The sequence below is a fragment of the Pongo pygmaeus genome, chromosome 4 (assembly GCF_028885625.2).
Source record: "Pongo pygmaeus isolate AG05252 chromosome 4, NHGRI_mPonPyg2-v2.0_pri, whole genome shotgun sequence".
In the NCBI taxonomy this organism is placed as follows: Eukaryota; Metazoa; Chordata; class Mammalia; order Primates; family Hominidae; genus Pongo; species Pongo pygmaeus.
In genome coordinates, this window is record NC_072377.2 from 134,013,962 (window position 1) to 134,026,890 (window position 12,929).

Here is a 12,929-nt window from a genome sequence, read left to right on the forward strand (position 1 = left end):
TAAAATGTACCCTGTGCCAGTTCATGTAGTTATGTTACATGTGTTATTTTATTTTTATGTTTTCTATAATCCTTTGAGGTAGATAGTATTTGTATCCTCATTTCTTATTATTTTTAAATTTTTTTGTGGGTACATAGTAGGTATATATATTTATCAGGCGCATGAAATGTTTTCATACAGGCATGCATTGTGAAACAAGCACATGATGGCAAATGGGGTATCCATCCCCTCAACCACTTATGCTTTGAGATACAAATAATCCAGTTAAATTCTTTATTTTAAAATATACAAGTTATTATTGACTATAGTTAACCTATTGTGCTATCAAATAGTAGGTCTTATTCATTTTTTCTAACTTTTTTGTACCCATTAACCATCCCCACCTCCCCTCAAACTCCTCACTACCCTTCCTAGCCTCTGCTAACCATCCTTCTACTGTTTATGTCCAAGAGTTCAATTGTTTTGATTTTTAGATCCCACGAATAAGTGAGACCATCCCATGTTTGTCTTTCTGTGCCTGGCGTCCTTCACTTAACATAATGATCTCCAGTTCCATCCATGTTGCTGCAAATGACTGTATCTCATTCTTTTTGTGGCTGAATAATATTTCATTGTGTGTAAGTACCACATTTTCTTTATCAGTTTATCTGCTGATGGACACTTAGATTGCTCCCAAATCTTAGCTATTGTAAACGGTGCTGCAACAAACATAGAAGTGCAGATATCTCTTAGATACACTGATTTCCTTTCTTTTGGGTATAAACCCAGCAGTGGAATTGCTGGATCATATGGTAGCTCTCTTTTTAGTGTTTGAGGAACCTTCAAACTGTTCTCCATAGTGGTTTAATAATTTACATTCCCACTAACAGTGTACAAGGATTCCCTTTTCTTCACATCCTTGCCAGCATTTGTTTTTGCCTGTCTTTTGAATAAAAGCCATTTTAACTGGGGTGAGATGATACCTCATTGTAGTTTTGATGTGCATTTCTCTGGTGACCAATGATGTTGAGCACCTTTTCATGTGCCTATTTGCCATTTGTGTGTCTTCTTTTGAGACATGTCTATTCAAATATTTTGCTTATTTTTTGATTGCATTATGAGATTTTTTCCTACAGAGTTGTTTGAGCTACTTACGTATTCTAGTTATTAAACCTTTGTCAGATGGGTAGTTTCCAAATATTTTCTCCCATTCTGTGGGTTGTCTCCACTTTGTTAATTGTATCCTTTGCTGTGCAGAAGCTTTTTAACTTGATGTGATCCCATTTGTTCATTTTTTGCTTTAGATGCCTGTGCTTGTAGTGTATTACTCAAGAAATCTGCTGAGACCAATGTCCTGGGGATTTTCCCCAAAGTTTTCTTGTAATAGTTTCATAGTTTGAGGTCTTAGATTTAAATCTTTAATCTGTTTTGATTTGATTTTTGTATATGGTGAGAGATAAGGATAAAGTTTCATTCTTTTGCAAATGGATATTCAGTTTTCCCAGCACCATTTATTGACAAGACTATCTTTTCCCCAGTGTATGTTCTTGGCACCTTTTTCAAAAATGAGTTCACTGTAGGTATACGGATTTGTTTCTTTGTTTTCTGTTATATTCCATTGGTCTATGTGCCTGTTTTTATGCCACTACCATGCTGTTTTGGTTACTGTAGCTCTGTAGTACAATTTGAAGTCAGGTAATGTGATTCCCCCAGTTTTGTTCTTTTGGCCAAGGATAGCTTTGTCTGTTTGGGGTCTTTTAGTGATTCCGTATAAATTTTAGGACTGGTTTTTTTTTTCTAATTTTGTGAAGAATGTCATTGGTGTTTCGATAGGAATTGTATTGAATCTGTAGATTGCTTTGAGTAGTATGGACATTTTAGCAATATTGATTCTTCCAACCCGTGAACATGGAATATCTTTCTACTTTTTGGTATCTTCTTCAATTTCCCTCATCAGTGTTTTATAGTTTTCATTGTAGAGGTCTTTCACTTCTTTGGTTAATTCCTAGGTATTTAATTTTATATGTGGCTATTGTAAATGGGGTTATATTTTTAAATTTCTTTTTTACATCGTTCACTGTTGGCATACAGAAATGCTAATGATTTTTGCATATTGATTTTGTATTCTGCAACTTTACTGAATTTATCTGTTTTAATAGTTTTCTTGTGGAGTCATTAGGTTTTTCCAAATATAGGATTATATCATCAGCAAACAAGGATAATTGACTTCTTCCTTTCCAATTTGGATGCCCTTTATATTTTTCTCTTGTCTGATTGCTCTAGCTAGGACTTCCAGTAATATATTGAATAACAGTGGAGAGAGTGGGCATCCTTGTAGTGTTACAGATTTTAGAGAAAAGTCTTTCTGTTTTTCCCCATTTAGTATGATACTAGCTGTAGGCCTGTGGCATACGATTTTTATTATGTTGATGCATGTTCCTTCTATCCACAGTTTTTCGAGAGTTTTTATACTGAAGAGATGTTGAATTTTATGAAATGCTTTTTCAGCATCAATTGACATGATCATATGGTTTTATCCTTCATTCGATTTATAAGATGTATCATATTGACTGATTTGCAAATGTTGAACCATCCTTGCATCCCAGGGATATTTTCCAATTTGTCATGATGAGTGAACTTTCTAATGTATTGTTGCATTCAGTTTGCTAGCATTTTGTTGAGGATTTTTGCATCAGTATTCATCAGAAATATTAGCCTGTAATTTTTTTTTTAATTTATGTGTCTTTTTTTCTGTTTTTTTTGTTTTTGTTTTTGTTTTTTTTTTTTTCGGTATCAAGGTAAGACTGGCTTCCTAGAATGACTTTGGAAGTATTCCCTCCTCTTATGTATTTTTTGGAATAGTTTGACTAGGATGGGTATTAGTTCTTCCTTAAATGTTTGACAGAATTCAGCAGTGAAGCCATAGGGTCCTGGACTTGACTTTACTGGAAGACATTTTATTATGGCTTCAATCTTGTTACTTGATATCTGTTCAGACTTTTGATTTCTTCCTGTTTCAATCTTGGTAGGTTGTATATATCTAGGAATTTGTCCATTTCTTCTACATTTTCCAACTTATTGGCATATAGTTGCTTATAGTAGCTACTAATGATCCTTTGAATTTCTGCAGTATTGGTTGTAATGTCTTCTTTTTCATTTCTGATTTTATTTATTTGGACCTTCTCTCTTTTATTCTTAGTCTGGCTAAGGGTTTATCAATTTTGTTTAACTTTTCAAATAAAGCAACCTTCTGTATTTTTTTTTGTATTTTTTATTTCAATTTCATTTATTTCTGCTCTGATCTTTATTGTTTCTTTTATTCTAGGTTTAAGTTTGGTTTGCTCTTGCTATTCTAGTTCTCTAAGATGCATTGTTAGGTTTTTTGAGATTTTTCTTTTCTTTTTTTTTTTTTTTTTTTGATGTGGGCACTTATAAACTTCCCCGAGTACTGCTTTTGCTGAATCCCAAAGGTTTTGGTATGCTTTGTTTCCATTATCTTTGTTTCAAGAAATTTTCCAATTTCCTTCTCACTTTCTTCATTGACCCACTGGTCATTCAGGAGCATATTGTTTAATTTCCATGTATTTGCATAATTTCCAAAATTCCCTCTTGTTATCAATTTCTAGTTTTATTCCATTTTGGTTAGAGAAGATGCTTGATATTATATAACTTCAATTTTTGGAATGGTTTAATGCTTGTTTTATGATGTAGCATATGGTCTTTCCTTGAGAATGATCCACATGCTGAGGAAAAGAATGTGTATTCTGCAGCTCTTGGTTAAAATGTTCTGTAAATTTTTATTAAGGTCATTTGGCCTATAGTGCAGATTAAATCTGATATTTCTTGGTTGATTTTCTGTGGGGAAGATGTGCCCAGTGCTTCAAGTGGGGTGAAGAGGTCTCCAGCTATTATTGTATTGTGGCCTATTCTCTCTCAATAGCTCTAATAATATTTTCTTTATTTATATGGGTGCTCCAGTGTTGGTTGCATATATATTTAAAATGGTTATATCCTCTTGTTGAATGGACTCCTTTATCATTATATAGTGACCTTCTTTGTCTCTTACAGTTTTTATCTTGAAATCTATTTTTTCTGATATAAATATAGCAACTCCTGCTCTTTTTTGTTTTTTATTGGCATGGAATATCTCTTTCCATTCTTTTATTTGCAGTCTATATGTCTATAGGTGAAGTGTGTTTCTTGTAGGCAACAGATCAATGGGTCTTGTTTTTTCATCTATTTAGCCACTTTATGTCTTTTGATTAGATAGTTTGGTTCATTTACATTTAATGTTATTATTGATAAGTAAGGACTTACTCCTGCCATTTTGTTTTCTGGTGGTTTTGTGGTCATATCTTCCTTGTTTCTTTTCTTCCTGTATTCCTCTAGCAAAGGTGATTTTCTCTGATGATATGATTTAGTTTCTTGCTTTTTATTCTCTGTGTATTCACCATATGTTTTTGGGTTTGAGGTTACCATGAGGTTGCAAATACTATCTTATAAACCATTATTTTAACCTGATAACATCTTAACAGTATTTCCATAAACAAACAAGCAAAAAGAAATCCAACAAAAACTCTCTGCCTTAACTTCGTACCCCAACTTTTTAACCTTTTTTTGCTTCTATTTATATCTTTGTACTGACTATGTCTTGAAAAGCTTTTATAGTTATTAGTTTTGATTGTGTCATTGTTTAGTCTTTTTACTTAGGATAAAAGTAGTTTGCACACCACAGTAACAGTGTTATAATATTCTGTGTTTTTCTGTGTACTTACTATTACCAGTGAGTTTTGTACCTTCAGATGATTATATATTACTCATTAATGTCCTTTTCTTTCTGAATGAAGTACTTCCTTAAGCGTTTTTTTGTAGGACAGGTCTGGTATTGCTGAAATCACTCAGTTTTTGTTTGTCTGGGAAAGTCTTTATTTTTCCTTCATGTTAGAAGGATATTTTTGCCAGATATACTATTCAAGGGGAAATTTTTTTTTACTTCAGCACAGTACATGACACACCACTCTCTCCTGGCTTGCAAGTTTTCCACTGCTGCCAGTGTATTGGAGCTCAATTGTATGTTTTTTGTTTCTTTTCTTTTGCCGGTTTTAGCATTCTTTCCTTATCCTTAACATTTGAGATTTTGATTATTAAATGCCTTGAGGTAGTCTTCTTTGAGTTAAATCTGATTGGTGTTCTATAACCTTTTTGTGCTTGGATATTGGTATCTTTTTCTAGGTTTGGGAAGTTCTCTGTTATTTCTTTGTAAAAACTTTCTACCTCTATCTCTTTTTCTACCTCTTCTTTAAGGCCAATAACTCTTATATTTGCCCTTTTGAGGCAATTTTCTAGATCCTGTAGGTTTGCTTCATTGTTTTTTATTCTTTTTTGTTTTGTCTCTTCTGACTGTGTATTTTCAAATAGCCTGTCTTCAAGATCACTAATTCTTTCTTTTGTTTGTTCAATTCTGCTATTAAAAGACTGTGATACACTCTTCAATATGCTAATTGCATTTTTCAACTCCAGAATTCCTGCTTGAGTCCTCTTAATTATTTCAAGTTCACTTGGTGTTCTGTCGCTCTGTGGCTCTGCTGGTACCTGAAGCCAGTAAGTCTCAAAGGTTCACCCAAAGTCCTCAATGTAGTACCTGGGTGTCACTGCTGGTTATTCAGGGCTTTTCAGTTAGTAGGTGGCAAATACTGCCAGGACCGGGTTCCTTTCTTCAAGGCAGTGGGTTCGCTTCTGGCCCAGGAGATGTCTGGAAATGTCTTTTGGGAACTAGGACCTGAAATGGAGGCCTCACAACTCTAACTGGCACCCTATCCTGTGTGGTTGTGCTCATATCCTAGATGTAAGACAAAGTCTTCCGCACGTTTCCCTCTCCCCTCCTCAAGCACAAGGAAGGTGTCCCTTTGGAGCCACCAGCTATGCAGCCTGAGGTTAGGGGAGGGGTGATGCCAGAACTCCCTTGGCCATCCCAGCTGGTGTCTCAGTATATTGTGTGTACCTCCTAGTCCACTGTCTCTAGGACTTGCCTAAGAGTTGCAGTCCTTATGGCCTAGACTGCCTTTCAAGTTTTCTTGGAGGCTCAGAGTGCTGTAGCCTCAGTATCAAGGTTTATAGGCACTCAGTTTCTTACCAGTGGGATTGAGGATTCCCCTCTGGCTAAGGCTGGTTTAAATGCTCTCTCTATGGTGGGTGTCAGCTGAGTTTGATCTGGTTTTCCTTTCTGCTCTAACAGGACAGCATTGAGGTCACTGCATCTCAGCACCCGGAGATGCTCTCTGCACCACTCTACAACTGCTGGGGTGGCGGAGGGGTGGTATCAGCAATTCAGCACTGTTTTTCCATCTTCAGTGCCTTTTTCAGCGACATGAAGTTAAAACCAGGTATTATGAGTGCTCACATGATTTTCAGTTTTTTATGAAGGTATTTTTTTTCTCTGTAGATGGTTAACTTGGTGTCCTTGCAGTGGGGACATTTGGTGGAGCTTTCTATTCCACCATCTTGCTCTGCCCTCCCTATTCTCATTTTATAGGGGAAAAAAAAAGAGACAGGAAACTGAAAGATTTTAAAAAAATACAGAAGGGATAATGTGATTCCCAGTATGCCATTTTGCATACCAGGAGACCCTGGACCCTTGACTCTACAGCCAATTTATATGTTGCTTGGATTACTGCAGTTTATTGCCTTCTCTGTGTCTTCTTGATTTCAGTCTAACCCTCTCATAATCTAGTTTCCAATTTTTCTAAAAGGTGCATTTGATAATATTCTTTTCTGGGATTCTTCACACCTTCAGAGTAAAATTCATACTCTTCAGCTAGGCACACAACCACCTGAATATGGTAAGTAGATTAAGTGCACCAAAATCACCTGGGGATCAGAGTTAAAATGAAGATTTCTGGATCCCATCCGGATGCACTAAGTCAGAGTTACTGAGGCCAGGACCCAAGAGAATCAGTATTTTAAACATGGACCCCAAAATGTGATTCTTGTGCATATTTAGAGAAACATCTGAGTTTATAGAGATCTTTCATTTCTATCCCTATGTACCACACTCCTTCCTGCCTCTAAGTCTCCTGGTTTTCTTCAAAACTTTCTCTTCTTTTTCTTTAACCTTCTCATCCTCCAAGACTTAGTGCCTTAGGGAAGTCCTTCTGAATCCCCCTGGATGCTACTTTCCCTAAGCCTTTCCAAGCTATTGCTTTGTAGTGCTACCATTGCATTTTGTGCATGTGGTGTTACACATGAGGGAGCCTAGTAAAATGCTGGACATAAAGTTTCTTCACATTAATTCCATAAATATTATTTACTGCATGCCATACCCTGGACACATAAATATGAGTAAAAGTCAGCCTCTAAAGACAAAAATATGGGAAGACACAATCTTCTTTGTGAAACCTAAGAGAGTAAGATGACATTTCAATGATAGGAAAGATAAAAAATGTTTGTAAACACCTTGAGGAAGAATTTGTTTCCACTAATTATTATTATTTAGACAATAATTATTCAGAGTCTTACTCTGTTAAGAGTTGAGATAAATACACTTTTTCCACCAGATATTTTGCTATCCAGTTGTTTGTATTTGGATGAGTCATTTGTCTGTCAATTGGAGTAGATACCCATGATTCTGAGATTCATTTACATGATTTCTAATGAGTCTAAAGTTGTAAAATTGTTGTATTTTGTTATCTCATTTTCTAAATCTGCATGGTTTTCTCTTATCTGCTGAAGCTCATCGCTCAGGACCCTAAGTCTCAGCTCTGAGAGCTCACCTTTTTTCTGTCTCCTGTGATGCTAGCTCCATGCCCTAATTTGTCTCTTTTCTGAACTCCATGAGATTATCCCAGTGATACTGTGAATGAGATGGTCACTATAGTGATATATTTTATATGTTTATAACTTTCTATTTTATAGACTTCTAGAATGGAATCCAGTTTTCTCTTTTACAAAAGAAAACATTTTTGAAGGAACAGATTTTCATGTGGGCTGTGGCATTATTAGATTGCTTAAATATTGCAGTAACAAAATAGTTGCTGTAGGAATTTTCTTGAGTTCTGACTATCAAAAAATAGTTTTAATATGACCAGTGACTATTTACTCTAGGTTTTAGTAAATTTTATTTGATAATCAAAATGTAATAGTTTGTTAAAAGCAAAATTTTTACTGAGAGCACAGAGTATACATCTAGGTATACCTTTAAACCCATGTAAGTGTGCATGTTCTCATTTAGAGATCAAATAAATATGAAGATTCATTTCCATATTAAAAATGTCATCCTAGTAGCTAATGTATTTCACATTTAATATATGAATTAGACATTGCAATAAGCAAGTTACATATACATGCTCACATATTCCTATTCATGTACAATTTTAATCTATACAACAAATAAGTAGAAAAGTAAGTTTTTGTCCCACAGTTCCAAAGCTAGTAAGTGGCAAATCCAAGATTTTTATCTATGCATTTTGACCCCAAAGAATTGGTTTAACATCCCCCAGAAATGTTATCTTCCAATGTCCACCTAAGCTCTCTATACTTTGTCTAGTTTCTAGCCTATAGGACGAAGGAAGGAAAGTAGGAGCAAGCAATTTTCTTTAAAGGGTGACCCAAAAGTTTTACATACTAGTTCTGTTCAAATTCCATGTTTTACTACTCAGTCACATAATTACACTCAGTTGAACAGTAGACTGAGAAATGTTTCTGGGTGCATAGCCACACATCTAACCAAAAAGCAGTGGTTGGGTGGGGATGTGGTTAGGGAGCTTTTTATTACTAAAAGTAAGAAAGGGAGAATGGATACTAATGGAAAATTAATAGTCTCTACTACAGCATCTCATCCAGCAATGAGGACAGGAAGGTGATAGCTGGAAGAAAGTAAGGAAAATGTGGAAAAGTATCTAAGTAGAAGGAAGTGTCTCTTTTTAGTTATTGGATGTATCCATATTAATCTCATTCGCTTTGCAGAATTTGACACTGGTGAGAAGCTATCATTTGTCACAGTTGGTGAATATGTGCGGGATAATACTCAGATTCTCATTTCCCTTCAAGGCCAATTATATATCCATCTAGAAAGGTGATGTTGAAAAAAAATATATGTATACACACACACATATGTATATATGTTAGAATGTAAGTATATACACACACATAATATATAAACAGCATATGTATGCATAGTTGTATGTGTGTGTGTATATATATATATATATGATCAGTTTGGTCTTTGGTATTAACTGCTGGTACTGAATCTGGATCCACAAAGTTTACTTTTAACTATAGTGATTCTGATTCAGATGGCTAGTATTGTTTTTGTCATCTTGCATTGACTTGTTATATGATATAAATAAGGAATATTTGCATTAATTGTTATAACACTTCAGTTAACTTTGTTAACTGATTATACATGATATTTGAGTAAAACTGGATTTATTACATATTTTTAAAATCTGCGTCATTGCTAGAAAAAATAAGAAACAGTAACTTATGGGGATAGTCTACATAAGATTAGCTTCCAGCAATAGTGGTGGGATCCAGTTCTTATTAGATCACAGAGTTGACAGGTGGGCATAGAAGTCATAATACAAAGGAAACAGTAGGTCAAGAATCCAAGAGATAAGGCTGGGAGCAGTGGCTCACACCTGTTATCCTAGCACTTTGGGAGGCCAAGGCAGGCGGATTATCTGAGGTCAGGAGATCGAGACCAGACTGACCAACATGGCGAAACCCCGTCTCTACAAAAACTACAAAAATTAGCTGGGCATTGTGGTGCATGCCTGTAATCCCAGCTACTTGAGAAGCAGAGAGGCAGGAGAATCACGTGAACCCAGGAGGCAGAGGTTGAAGTGAGCGGAGATCGTGACACTGCACTCCAGCCTGGGCGGCAGAGTGAGACTCCATCTCAAAAAAAAAAAAAAAAAAGCATCCAAGAGAAGATAAATTAATTCTGTAAAAATGAAAATATGTTAGAGGTCAAAGCAAGGTAGGATATGTGGTTAGTAGAATAGGATAGAATAGAATAGAATAATAGAATAGAATAGACAAGCTAAAACCGAGGTACCTGGTATAAGACTCAAGGGGTTTATCAGAAACCAAAAAGATAGATTAGAACTGTGAGAACACATATCCTGAATTCAAAACAAAGTTAGAGACATATGGGGAATCATGACTAATTGAATATACATGTTTCACTCCACTCTTGAAGAGACTTCACTGAATTTATATTAAATAGTAAAGAAATATAAAAGGTGTCAGTCAACAGTGCAAGTTGTGGAAAGATGATAGCAGCCTAGAGACATCAACAGAATATGATAAATGACAAGGAGAGGAGCAAGTAATAGCTGATTTAACAATATACCATGGAGATTATTATTCAGCTGTAGAAAATTCTTAAACTTGATTGAATTGTACACATGAATGGCTGCATAATGTGACATGCAAGTTACACCTCAATAAAGCCGTTATAATCGTAAATTTATTATAGAAGCACCATGTGCATACAGGAAATTGCAGAAACAATATGTTCAACTGCTGAATTTTCCCAGTGTGAACATAACCAATAGCTGCCACTGGGATCAGACTATAGAGAATACCTAGGAATTCAACTTGCAAGGGACATGAAGGACCTCTTTAAGGAGAATTGCAAACTACTGCTCAAGGAAATAAGAGAGGACACAAACAAATGAGAAAAAAAAATCATGCTCATGGATAGGAAGAATCGATATTGTGAAAATGGCCATACTGCCCAAAGTAATTTATAGATTCAATGCTATTCCTATCAAGCTTCCATTGACTTTCTTCACAGAATTAGAAAAACTACTGTAAATTTCATATGGAACCAAAAATAGCTCATATAGCCAAGACAATCCTAAGCAAAAAGAAAAATAGCTGGAGTCATCATGCTACCTGACTTCAAACTACCAGAAGGATATAGTAACCAAAACAGCATGGTACCAGTACCAAAACAGATATATAGACCAATGGAACAGAACAGAGACCTCAAAAATAACACCACACACCTACAACCATCTGATCTTTGACAAACCTGACAAAAACAAGCAGTGGTGAAAGTATTCCCTATTTAATAAATGGTTCTGGGAAAACTAGCCATATGCAGAAAACAGAAACTGGACCCCTTCCTTACACACCATACAAAAATTAACTCAAGATAGATTAAAGACTTAAATGTAAAGCCCCAAACCATAAAAACCCGAGAAGAAAACTTAGGCAGCACCATTCAGGACATAGGCATGGGCAAAGACTTCATGACTAAAACACCAAAAGCAATTGCAACAAAAGCCAAAATTGACAAATGGGATCTAATTAAACTGAAGAGCTTCTGCATAGCAAAACAAACTATCATCAGAGTGAACAGGCAGCCTATGGAATGGGAGAAAAGTTTTTCAATCTATCCATCTGACAAAGGGCTAATATCCAGAATCTACAAGGAACTTAAACAAATTTACAAGAAAAAAAAAAAACATCAAAAGGTGGCCAAAAGATATGAACAGACACTTCTCAAAAGAAGACATTTATGCAGCTAGCAAAGCGCCACAGCACATGTATACCTATGTAGCAAACCTGCACGTTCTGCTCATGTATCCCAGAACTTGAAGGGAAAAAAAAAAAGAAGGAAAAGAAAATATCAACACCACAGATATCTCCCTTGTGCCCATGCCCAGGATCTAAGTTCTCCTACCCTAAGATATTCACTGAGTTGGTTTTTAAGAGCATTTCTTCCCAGGCTTTGATGTGTCTTTAAATGGAATCATACTACCTAATCTTTTGTACTTGGCTTCTTTTCATCAGTCTTATGTGGATGAACCTCATTATTTGTGAGATTCTTCCATAGTTTCACATGTTACAGCAGCTGGTTCCTTTTCATTGCTGTATAGTATTCCATTATATGACTGTTCTAACATTTCTTTATCCATATACTATTGATGATTATTTGAATTTTAAAAATAGTGCCACTCTGAATAGTTTGTACATGCAATTTGTATGCATTTCTGATGGCTGTATGTTTTAGATCATTGATTAATGGGTATGCAAATATTCAACTTTAGAAGACCCTGCAAACTAGGTTTACAAAGTGTTTATCCCAGTTTAATCTCTCAGCATGTATGCATGTGATACTTCTATTTGTCCCCACAGTCTTGTCAGCACTTGATATAGTCAGTGTCTTTAATTTTAACTTATTCCAGGGATTTTAATTTATTTAGTGTATTTTGGTTTTAATTTGTATTTCCCTGAAGACAAGTGAGGTTAAACATTTTCCCATGCTATTAGGCATTTAGATATCCTATTGTGAGAAATGGTTGTTCAAGTTCTGCCCATTTTTCAATTAGACTGTCATTGATTTAGAATAGCTCTTTATTTCTTTATTCTGGAAAAGTATTGCAACTATCTTCTGTCACTTGGTGGCATGATTTCCACTGTGATAGTGACATGTTTTAATAAACGGAAGTTCTTACTTTTTATGTAGGCAAACCTATACATGATTTTTGTTTCTGCTCTGATTTGGCTTCATTTGAGGAATCTATATTTCCAAGCAGTTATAGCTTCTGTAAGATCCTGATGGAAAGTGGAGCTGAATCCTTTGTAATTCATGCATAGTAATTTAGTAATCAGGAGCACCTGCCTGAAATTAGGATGTGTGAGACAGTCACTTCAGGCACTTCTTTCAACTAACTTTATTTTGCCATCGGCATCAAAAAGAAAATTGTAATATCTTTTATTTATTGAGTTATTTTGTTTATATTGGAGCTGTTTGCTAGAAATCTAACTAATGTGATCTTATTATAAGCCATCGACAACTCTGAAAGGTAGGTGTTATCATTATCCACTTTGCAGATAAGGAAACTCAGGCTGACTGAGTGATGTTAGTTTGCTAAAATGGCAGAACTAATAAGTGGGAGAAGTTCAGTCTGTCCCATTCTAAAGTCATACTTCAAAGC

At 35.4% G+C, this 12,929-nt stretch overlaps 1 protein-coding gene across 4 annotated transcripts in view; it reads left to right on the top strand.

Moving 5' to 3' along the window:
• The window catches only part of ADAMTS19 (ADAM metallopeptidase with thrombospondin type 1 motif 19), a 283,956-nt gene that overhangs the window by 53,751 nt on the left and 217,276 nt on the right, over positions 1-12,929 (top strand). The gene's annotated exons all lie outside the window — the stretch shown is intronic.